General features: G+C 48.8%; 1 pseudogene; it reads right to left on the reverse strand.

Annotated features, from left to right (window-relative positions):
• Positions 1-12,099, reverse strand: part of LOC139826869 (dynein axonemal heavy chain 9-like) — a 46,920-nt pseudogene that overhangs the window by 11,778 nt on the left and 23,043 nt on the right.

Raw genomic sequence — 12,099 nt, forward strand, 5'->3', positions numbered from 1 at the left:
CAACACCAACCTTCTGTGCTATCATCTTTGCCACCACATCCCGAGCATGCACGTCGATGGTGCAAATGGTCATGATTTTCTGTCTGTCGCCCTTGGAGAGCTGCCCGATCAGCATGGTAACGAGGGTGTTCAGCTGGGTCACTTGCTTCTTGTGCTATTCCTTCATCGCATTCTCGTAGCCTTCCTCCACCCTGGCAAAGGCAATCCCAACCTCGGTTGTCCACCAGATCGGGGTGCAGCAAAGCGCCACCTAGGGAAATAGGCTGGTTCAGTATCAGGGAAAATACCAAAGCTTCCTTATGTTCAAGAGTGTCGGATCCACAGGGAGATCAAGGATGAAACATCCGTGACATGAAATTAAGTATTTTTTCATACAGTAGTCACAGCAGACAGTACAACAAGGATCTGCTCCATGACATTCATTTAAAACACCATATCAGTGATAGACACATTTAGCAGCTAGTTATAAGTAAATCAGCACCTTTCACATGCCTGACACAGCAGAGGAGGAAGAGTTGGAGACCACGAGGTTGTCAGAGGTGCATCTGAGGGGCTCTTCACTCTTATCAGGCCTCACCACTTTGCCTTCCTGCTGCACCTCTCACTGCTCTGGCTGTACAGACTGCACTGCCCAAGCCCCTGGGCTCTGTCACCCAACCAAGAGCCCCAACCAGAGCATGGAGCTCAGCCTGAAAACTCCATCAGGAGACCGCCAGGATAAAGGACAACTCATCCTCCCTCTCTCCTGGATAGCAAGGTGGAGGCCAGAAACATGCCTGTCCACAGCTGCTGAAAGAAGGGAAGGGCAGGACTGATGGGGAACCCAAGAGCTACCTTTCCACGAGCCAGCCTGAGTGGTGATAAGAAGCAGTGGCAGATACCTGGGCAGGATAGTCAAAGAGCCATTGTTCCCTTGGTTTTTCCTCATAAGCCATGACGGCTTCTGTCATCTCATCTCTCACAGTAGCCCTCATGCTGTCTAGTACATGACTGAGCCAGACTTCAACCTGGAAAAGAGATTAAATCCCAGTAACACATTTGCTCTTCTTAAGTGCCTTTGGTAATTAGTGAAGATAGGAAATGAGGCAAGCATCTCAGTTCTCTTTAGACTGGACATGAGGGAAAGGTTCTTCACCCAGAGGTGCTGGACACTGAACAGGCTCCCAGGGAGGTGTCACAGCCCCAACCTGACAGTGTTCAAGGAGAGACTGGACAACGTCCTCAGACACACGGGGTGACCTGTGGGGTTGTCACTGCAGGGACAGGACTTGGACTCCATGATCCTGGTGGGTCCCTTCCAGCTCAGGACATTCTATGAGTTAACCAAACCTCACAGCCTCCTTCAGACTGGGTAGATTTGGCTAATTCTGGTACTGTAGGATTAGCATCTACTTCCAGACACCAAGAACAGAAGACAGATTTTTTTCTTGAACTCTAGCTACAGGAGGAACCAAAATGAACTCCGTCAATGAATAATTTGGTCAGGTGTGTTCCACCTCCAGGCCATGACAGAATCCCTGGTGGGATGTGGGCAGTCTGCCAGCAGCAGAAGAAAGATGCTGCCAAACTTGGGAACACAATTCCTGCTGAATTTCATATTTCACAGGCAAAGCCCTCAACAAGAAGACAGACTGAACGCAGCAAGCTCCATTGCTGGGGAGCTCAGTAGCCGGTATTACGTACTTTAGCTTCCTGTAATAGACCATGCAGAAAGGTGAAACTACCAGGATAGATAAGCTGAGCAGTAGCTTGATTCTTACATTTCATACTTTCACTCGTGGTATGAAATAATGAAGACTTGAGAAACAGGTAAAAGGCCTTCTCCTGCCAAACACACCCGTGCAGAGGTACTATGGAATAGCTTAGTCTCTTTTCAGTCTGCATCCCCTCCCTCACCGAGGATATTTGTAGCAAGCTTTAAGACTAACCTTCAAAAGGTCTTAGAAAAAATCAAATTAAAAACCTAGTCAGAAAAATGGCACAGCTCTTTCTCTCACAGTGGACTGCGACATCCACGACCCCCCTTAGTGAGGACCTATCCAGAGTGACACGAAAGGTTGTGGTGTAAGGAGGTACTAAATCACCACCTCTTCCAGCTTTTCTCATGCACCAGGGGAGAGCAGTGAAGCTCTATGACGTCTTGGCAAGGGATCTCACACGAGGGGCAGGGGAGCAGACTCCACCGGACAGTTTTGATAGACAAGGACTTCCCTCTCACCTGCCCACTGCAGTCACAGGGCTCGCTGAAGCTGACGTACTCCTCCTCTCTACTGTACATTCCCAGGCCAACCTTGGTTGGCTTTTGCTCAGAGTCCAGCTGGAATTTCATCCTGGCCAAGCTGTCAAAGAGTTTGGAAAGATGACGTTGCACCTGCAAAACGGGTTGTATAAATAAAGCAACCGAGATAGGACGAGCGGAATGAAGATCACTATACATGTCACAAGCAAAATCATGTTAACAAAATATCTTGGATATTTAGGTAGCACCACATCTTCTCAAATGTGGCCAACATACTGCCAACAAAAGCCTCTTGCTGTCTCTTGTAATACTTCCACCTATTTCTACGTAATTTAGAAAACAGACATGCCTTAATAAATCATGTTTCTCCATTGGGAAATCTTCCATACAGAGCAAAAGCATAGAAAACATTGAAACACCTCATGACTCCTACCCCAAATTTCCCTACATGTAGTGATGAGAAGTCTGTAGCCATTTCTCCACCTCATCCTATTCTCAGCACAACGTGGAGTTTTCTTCACTATGAACTTTCCTGTTTTTCCACTACTAGAAACTGATTTTGTGCTAGTGAAATATCCTCAATTCTCTTTCATGGAGAAGAAAGATCTTTATTTCTGCCTAAGACCTATGATAAACAGCCCAGACCTCCTATAGAACAACCATGTTCACCAAAAGCACTCTTCCAGAAGGAAAAGAATAATTCAGTTCTTTCCTGTTCACCTCCATCTGAGTCTGCAAAGCCAACAGGGAGATGCTGTGGGCTCTCAACATCAGCATCTGCCTGCTGGGAGCTGAGCAGGTCACCAGCACTTCTTCCAGACCACTGCGTAACACACAACTGCATCACTGCGCGCCCCACGCCAATGAAGGTGAGATTCTCCTAGGACTGACGTCCCCACAGAAAGGGGAAGCTCCCAAAGCAGTCCCAGACAGGAGCTGCCTCTCTCAATTACAGCAGAGAGGTAGAAAAACTCCCATAGGGGAGATGAGAAATGAGGGAAAGGGACCTGGGGGTCCTGGGGACAGCAGGGTGACCATGAGCCAGCACTGGGCCCTTGTGGCCAGGAAGGCCAATGGTACCTGGGGTGGGTTAGAAGGGGGTGGTCAGTGGGTCAGAGAGGCTCTCCTGCCCCTCTGCTCTGCCCTGGGGAAACCACATCTGGAATATTGTGACCAGTTGTGGCCCCTCCGTTCCAGAAGGACAGGGAACTGCTGGAGAGAGTCCAGCGCAGCCACCAAGATGCTGGAGGGAGTGGAGCATCTCCCGTGTGAGGAAAGGCTGAGGGAGCTGGGGCTCTGGAGCTGGAGAAGAGGAGACAGAGGGGGGACTCATTCATGTTTACAGATATATAAAGGGGGAGTGTCAGGAGAATGGAGCCAGGCTCTCCTCGGTGACAACCAGTGATAGGACAAGGGGGAATGGGTTCAAACTGGAACACAGGAGGTTTCACTTAAATTTGAGAAGAAACTTCTTCTCAGTGAGGGTGTCAGAGCCTGGCCCAGGCTGCCCAGGGAGGCTGTGGAGTCTCCTTCTCTGCAGACATTCAAACCCCCTGGACCCCTTCCTGTGGAACCTCAGCTGGGTGTTCCTGCTCCATGGGGGATTGCACTGGATGAGCTTTCCAGGTCCCTTCCAACCCTGACATTCTGGGATTCTGCGTGAGATGCCCAATGCTCTGATGCTTTCAGAGAAGGAAGGGTGGAGGTGGATTTGTCCATCTAATTCTGACTCACTGACTCACAAAGAACTACAACCCTCCCTCTCATGAGCTGTGCTGCAAGTGGACGCAGCTTCTCACACACATACAAGCAGGGCCAAACCCTGGGAGGTGCTAAGTGACTCTGAGAAGCACAGGGCACTCAGCATCCCCCCAGATCACAGAATCATTTTGGGTGGAAGAAACCCTCAGGATCAAGTCCAGCCATACCCTAGCTCTGGCACTAATCCATGTCCCTAAGAACCTCGTCTAAATGTCTTTTAAACCCCTCCAGGGATGGTGACTCCAGCACTGCCCTGGGCAGCCTGTTCCCATGCCCCACAGCCCTTTCTGGGAAGAATTTTTTTACAATATCCAATCTGAACCTCCCCTGGCACAACTTGAGGCCATTAAGCGTATCTTGAGGCCATAAGCTTATCTCTTTTCAAACCGTAAGTAAACCGTAGAAACTTTTTCTTACATGTAGAAGCTTCTGGTCACAAATCCCCAGCTGCCCCTTCCCAGACCCTGTCCAGTCTGGAGGGTTCGGACACAACCCCAGCACTTGCTGCGATCCTGCTGCCAGAGCCCGAGCGCACCTGAATCTGCACAAGTTCAGCACCCAGTTCACGAGGATAATGTCATTGTGTATTTAATCCTCCTTTAGGAATCATCAGACTTTGAAACTACATTGGGAAGGCTGAGAGTGTATCTATGTATGATACTGCTTGACATTTCCTTTGATTTTACTGCAAATACTTTTGAATAACAGAAAACACCAGGAATTTCTTCTTACTCAATAGAGCATTTCAACACAGTATCTTTGTTTCCTGTGTTTTTTTTTTCCTCTTCATTTTAAATATCAATCAACTATGTATTTATGATACTCTGTGGGCTGAAATCACCCAGCAGCAGACACAGATAGAAGCAGCGTTAAAGGTTAGAGGTAAACAACAGCATTTCCAAATACACATGCAAACCTGCTCCATTCCTGTGCTCACATCAATACTGAAAATGGTGGAAAGCCTGAAGAAAGTGAAAATACTCGCTACCAAAAGACAGAATTAGGACTTTGTTCATCATCCAACACTCGCCTTTTGCTGTGAACGTTTTGACTGGTTTTATGCACCAACCTCTGAATAAAAGATGCGTCCCAAACAAGGCCAAGCAGAGCTGTGCAGGGGTGGGTGGCAACCCAAGGAAGTCCTGCCTTGGCCACAGCCACTGTCTGACCACCAGCTGTCTTACCTCTTCCAGGCTGTGTTCTGCTCTTCCCCTGTAAACAGGCCATCCCAAAGACCTTTGCATGGGGGAAGGAAGAAGTGGCTGACTAGCAGATGTCTCCTCTGCCTAAAAACAGAGACGTCTCCAAGCCCTCGGTTGTCAACACTGTCACATTTGAATGATCGGTCTGTGGCTCTTTCAACAACAGATGCTGTTTGCTGGCATCCCAGCTTGGGGAACCAAGCTCAGCAACAAGTTTTGGCTGAGATCCTCAAGAAATGGTTTCCCCCAACCTCACTGTATCCCAGCAGAAACAAACCCACTGTTTTTATGGTATCAAGAACATAGCTCTGCTCTGTGCAGTGCTTTCAGAACCATCTGCAAGCATCACCAGGGACAGATGGGACAACATACAGTGTGCGCATTGCCTTTCAGAGACGACAGATGAAGGCCAGCAGTGAAAGAGTTATTGTTAATCCAAGTGAGGGTGGGAGAAAAGGCACTCAAGAAAGGATAAGCTACAGCTCAGTCCCTAGACAGCATCTTCCACCCTGACATTACTGACAGCTGGAAAATGTGAAGGTGACATAGTGCAAGGCTTACCAGCTGTGGGTTGGTGCCATTGGAAAGAATATCCAATAAATCTGCTGAAGAAACAAAGTAAAATCTGGGAAAGGCCAATCTTTTCATGTCCAAATATTCAGCCAAAGCCTTCTCACACAGGGACAACCTGGGGAGAAGAGCAGAAAAATAGAGCCCAGGACAGGCGGGTGAATATCCTTTAATGTGTCGTGCTACAGTTTGGGTTATCGAGCAGATTCTCCCCTCCCATGGGGAAATGCCAGACATGAGCTGAGCCTGCAGGCTGGTCCTTTACAGCATTTTCCAAATAGATAACAAAGCACATAGTAACTCATAGATCTCTCTCCACTCCCAAGGGTCAAACAGACAAAGAGTCAGAGAATCCTCACCAAAAAGCAGAAACACAGGTGGAAGAAGAGGCTAGAAAGGCTTTGCAGTCTGACTTACTGTTTTAGACAAGCTCTCAACTGCCACAGGTGATTTCACACTAGGATGAAAGTTTCCAAAACTGCTTTTATTCTAATGAGCACATTTTAAAGTCTGATTCAAACCTACTCAGCTTTTTGTGCTTGTGAAGCCTGAAAAGAAACTTGTTTGCTCCGTTCTAAAATGAATCTCTCAGTGTTTACATGTTAAACTGCTGCTGAGCTTTCAAAGTTCATAAATAACATGCAGTTAGTCCTCTGTGGGGAACACGGGCCTTATCTGTTTAGGAAGTAAAATTAGATCTCTATTTTAAATGGATAGTTATTACTGACACAACAGCTATCACGTTAACTTGTTAGGTGTGTTCCAGGTAGAGTAGCTCATATGTTAGGTGAGAACTGTATCCATCTCTGGACATTAAGGTCTTTCTCAGGGAGTTTAGTTATACCATCTGTGAAGGGTACACACACAAAGATAATTTTGTTAATTAAAGCACATGGGATCAGCTCTGCTGCAGATATCCCTGCTTGGACTGCTAAATAGATATTTAAGACACCAAATTTGGGGTGGCAGTGAGGCCACATGTTATTAAAACCAACTGAGTGCCTAGCTTTGTATGTGTGCAAATCAATATTCAAGATAAGAGTTTGCACATACGCAAAGCCAGAATCCACCTTGGGGGCTTCAGGGTGATGGATCATGAATAAAAAGACTCAATGTGTGAATGCAAAGAACGCACAGTCCAGAAGGAAAGCCTTGGAGCACAGGTTAAACCAACTTATTAGAGCTGATCCCAGTCTCTGACAAAATCCTGGGACTGAAGTTGTACCTACCTACTCTGAATGTCCTCCAGTTGTTGGGACAGACCTGGTTTATTGGTGGCCTCAACCACATTTGGGGTTTTCTGAGTTTCATAGGCCAGTTCTTTAAAGTCCGCATCAATCCCTTCAAAGCGTTTGGAGTCCTAAAAAGCAACACAAACATGTTCATGGTAAAACATGGATTTTGTGCTAAAGGTCTCCATCCTCTGGGTGCTGTCTTTGGGTTGAGGGGAAAACCTTCTGTCCAGTGCAGACAGGGACCCCTCCACCATTCCAGAATGGCTCTTCCACTGACTTGCCTGAAACTAGTCTGCAAACAGGCACTTGCCTTCTTGTCACTGTATCCCAAAGGGGTTGTGGATAAAGTGCTCCATGCAGGAGGCAATGTCTAGGACCAACCATTTTCATGGGATTTAATTCCCCTTGGAAAACCTCATAAATCTCTCTCTCCCATGTCCAGGTGAAGTACCAAGTTTCCCTGGCTGCAGCAGCAGGAGATGCTCCCACACCGTGGAAAGGCTCCCAGCCTCATGTGAGTGCACTCCTCCCCTCCTGCTACAGCACAGGAATCCCAACACCCATCCACAAAACGGGTATGATGACTCTTGTAGAGGAGAGCCCTTCCTTGCCTTCAATGAGGGTATGGAAACCCCACGTCAGCACCGGAGGCCCACATCAACAATTATGCTCCATATCTAACAGGGACTCTGAATTTCTGGAGCTAAACACTGAAGAATAAAGCAAGCTATGTTCAAAACATCTCTGCTCCTCCCTTCTTCCCAGGTCAGGCCTCCTAAGTGAGGCGGGACACTGAACAAGTGTTCCAAGCAGTCCAGGTAACACTTCCACGCTACCCTGTGTTCAGCCCCAGGAGCAAGGCTCCATCTGGAAGGTTGAGCCCTCCCTACACTCACGCCACAGATCCAGCTCCAGGTGAGCATCCCACAGCCTGTCAGCACATCCCCCCAGCCCTGGATGCATCCTGAGGGTGCTCAGCTACAGAGACTTTGAGCTTCAGTCTTTCTTTTACGGAAGAGAAGCTGCTGACTGAGCCACCTGTGTCCCTGGAGCCAAGAGGGCCCCGTGTCCTGGTGCATCCAGCACAGCACGGCCAGCCGGGCAGGGAGGGGATTGTCCCGCTCTGCTCTGTGCTGGGGCGGCCTCACCTGCAGCATTCACTGTGTGCAGGGCTGGGGACACAGGAGAAAAGGAGATAAAGCTACTGGAGGGTGTCCAGAGGAGGGACATGAACTTGGTGAAGGGTTCGGAGGGGAAACCGTATGAGGAGCGGCTGAAGTCCCTGGGTTTGCTCAGCTGGAGCAGAGGAGACTGAGGGCAGAGCTCATGGGGCTGCAGGTTCCTCAGCAGGAGCAGGAGGGGCAGGGCTGAGCTCTTCTCTGTGACAGTGACAGAACCCAGGGAATGGCAGAAGATGTGCCAGGGAGGGCAGTGGGACATGAGGAAAAGGTTCTTCACCCAGAGGTGCTGGACACTGAACAGGCTCCCAGGGAGGGGTCACAGCCCCAACCTGACAGTGTTCAAGGAGAGACTGGACAACGTCCTCAGACACATGGGGTGAATTGTGGGGTGTCCTGTGCAGGGACAGGAGTTGGACTTGACAATCCTGATGGGTCCTTCCAAGTCAGGACATCCTATGGTTCTATGGTTCATACCACTGCCAGACAGCTACTGAGATGCAGACAGCTGCCCAGCAGGATGCAAATGTAAATCATGATGCAATTTCATACATGACATTAGATAGCTCCTGGATATTAAGAGCTTGCTGGCACATGGTACAGCCTCAGGGCACTGGTTATCAGCACCTGTATATATTGCCCAGTGAGCGAGGTGTGCCCAGAATCATAGAATCATTTAGCTGGAGGAGACCATTGAGATCACTGAGTCCAACCATAACCTAAATCTAGTACTAAACCATGTTCCTCATCTATACATCTTCCAGGGATGGTGACTCCAGCACTGCCCTGGGCAGCCTGTTCCAATGCCCCACAGCCCTTTGGGGAAGAAATTGTTCCCAGATCCAACCTCAGCCTCCCCTGGCGCAACTTGAGGCCATTTCCTCTGCTCCTGGCGCTTGTTCCTGGGGAGCAGAGCCCGACCCCCCCTGGCTCCAAGCTCCCTTCAGGCAGTTCAGAGATCAGAAGGTCTCCCCTCACCTCCTGTTCTCCAGCTGAATCCCCCAGGTCCCTCAGCCGCTCCCATCACACTTGTGCTCCAGCCCCTCACCAGCTCCATTCCCTTCTCTCAACTTGCTCCAGCACCACAAGGGCTTTCTTGGTGTGAGGGGCCAAAAACTGCCCCCAGGACACTCAGCACAGCGCGCTCTCTGAAGCAGATGGAGGAACAGTCCAAGCAGAGCAGAGTGCAGGGTTGGAGACAGAACAGTGTGTTGTCCAGGGGTCAATGGGCTGCGCACATCCCCTCGTGGGTGTTCGTCCCACAGTGGTGCTGTCAGCGATGCTGCTCGTGAACAGGGACGGGGGTCACACAGCCAACTGTGGGTCACTCGTGAGTGAAAGGCAGGTTCCTCCACAGGGCTGCGAGTGGTCCAGCGGGGCCAGGAACAAGCTTGGAAGATTTTCTAAATAATCAAGAGAATAGGGAATAAGACTGGAAGCTGGACTCAAAGACAGCCCTGAGGAGGTCACAACCCTGAGGAGGGCATCAGTGACAACTCTGCTCAATTTTCTGAAGCTGAAGTGGGAGAAGAGCTGCTCTCCTGCTGCACCAGCACTGGAGGCAGGGAAGCGGATACTGCAAAGCTGCCTGGTCCAGCTCTGATTTGACAATTTGCACCATCTGAGTAATTATCTCCGTCTTCTCCCCTCCAAGGAAAGAGGGAACATGCCTGTATCACTGAAGGAAGCCAGCAGCCTCCTGCTCAGCCTCCAGGAACTCTGCATCTGCTGTGCAATGGTGGAGGGGAGGAAAAACAGTTTCTCAGCAGGGTTCAGGCACAACCAACAGTACAAAAACATCCTGGGGCAACACTGGGGAAACTGCTGTAGCATTAAGGGAGCCTCCAAGAAAGCAATGCAGCAAGAGAACAGTCCTGCTTGGGGGAACACGGCAATATAGACAACCTTCTTCTGTGTAATGGAGGCTCTTCTTCAACGCTTTCCACACAGGAAAAATAGGATTTGGGATTTCATACCTTAGGAAGCTGTGCCCGTATATCTTCTGAGCCTATGAATATGCTCTCCAAGTGAGACCACGTACGCTGCACTTCGAACCAGAGAGAAATGACGGAATCTGTTGTGGACAGCTTCCTCTGCCATATGGACACTTCCTCCAAGAAGAAAGCAATACATTTGGATGTCATTAAATTCTGCAGCTGCACCTGGTTGTCTTCTAAAGTTTCTATGAGTTCCTCGTCTGACTTCAGCAACGGGATGTTCGTCCGGGGGTGAGGCTCATACTGAAACTCCATGGTGCTCCAAGTCATTTTTAGCTCCTTCAGGACTTTCTCCATACTCATTTCTCGTACCGCTTTGTCCACAATGCCACGAACCTCATCCTCAAAGTTATGGAGGTTGAGCTTCAGGAGGTCAGCCAGCGCGGTGTCCGAGTCCATCACAAACCTCACACCCGTCACCTGCATCAGCTGATTCCAGTGCCTTTCCCTAATGGCGGGATTTTGAAGTTCTGCCACAGCTTTCAGGGCCGTCAGCATGTTCTTCACCTTGCTGTCCAGCCCAGTGAAAGCATCCCACGCCCTCACCTCCTTATCCAAATTCCGAATCTCTCTTGCAAACTTTTTACACTCCAGATCCATGTTTTCCACGTTAATATCCGCCCATTTGGTGGTCTGCCAGTCATCAAGGCAAGTGCCCACAAGGGAGATCATAGCCCAGAGCTCTTTGAGAAGACACAGCTCCTTTCGGCACTGCTTCAGTTGTTTATAGTCTGGCACTATGACTTCAAACAGACCAGCTGATTCATAAATCGAGGTCATGGCTGACTCCATTTGTTTAATCTCAATGTGCTTTGTATCCAGCAGTTGATAAGGCTTTTTGGTGTCAAACCTAGAAAGAAACGTTTATTCTTCATAAGTGATATTGTAACAACTTCTAAAGAAAACATAAAACAAATGGTGCCTCTGAGACACAAAGCAGACATGATACATCTATAGTACCCATTGATGGTGCAGCCACATGGCACTGCTGACAACCCCTTTAAGCAATATTGTGCACTCAGCATCCAGATTGAATCTCTTGCTAACACCTTACAGTGTTTGCAGGGACAAAACACCCAGGGCATAACAGATACAACACCGTGAGCAGGTAGGAAATGTATGCAAGGGTTCAAGAACACATCCTCAGGACACTCCGAGATGATCCCATGAAGCTTTTCTTCCTCAGGGCTTCTCTGATGTTATAATTTCACTGTACCTGAACGGTGCTTCTTTCCGAAATCGCTCTCTGAATCTGTGTTGCTCAACATCAAACGCCGCACAGCTCTTGCGCACAACTGTCATTTCGTCCGCCTGCAGAGGAGCCACATGCTGCTTCACAGCTATCGCCAGCTTCTTTATATTGTTCCATTTTTCTGGCAGCTCCTGCAAGCAAAATTTAAATGACGGTAGGCAGTATTTGCTGTTTGATATAAGATGTGACTGATCTGTTTATGGACAATCACAGAACAGGAAAAGCAACAGATTCCATGCCTAAAACTGCAAGGAAGTTTTGTTGTGATGCAAAAGCTAAACACAATTTGGGATAAAACTTATCAGTTATCCACAATTTTGAAGACGAATGAAGACTGAGACTTTAAAACTGACTGCTCTGATTGCAAAAACATGTTAAATAACTTCAGAAGAAGGGTCCCAGACCAGATCCTGGGCTCCCAGGATGGCTCGGTGGTTGAGAGAGCACAGTTCTCCTGACACCGAGCCCAGCGGGACCCAGAGCTGGCTGGAGGCAGGAGGGTGGGCTGAGGATGCAAGTTCATCAGATCGTCCGGCTTCCCAGAGCTAATTAAGAAACAGAGCCTGGGAAATTTCCAGCCAGCTCTTAGAGCAGAAGATATTATGCCAGAAGGACTTCTACAGAGCTTTCTGGGGCAAATCCCTCCAGCCTGCCTGTATAATATT

Source organism: Patagioenas fasciata, unplaced genomic scaffold (genome assembly GCF_037038585.1).
Source record: "Patagioenas fasciata isolate bPatFas1 unplaced genomic scaffold, bPatFas1.hap1 Unplaced_5, whole genome shotgun sequence".
Classification (NCBI taxonomy): Eukaryota; Metazoa; Chordata; class Aves; order Columbiformes; family Columbidae; genus Patagioenas; species Patagioenas fasciata.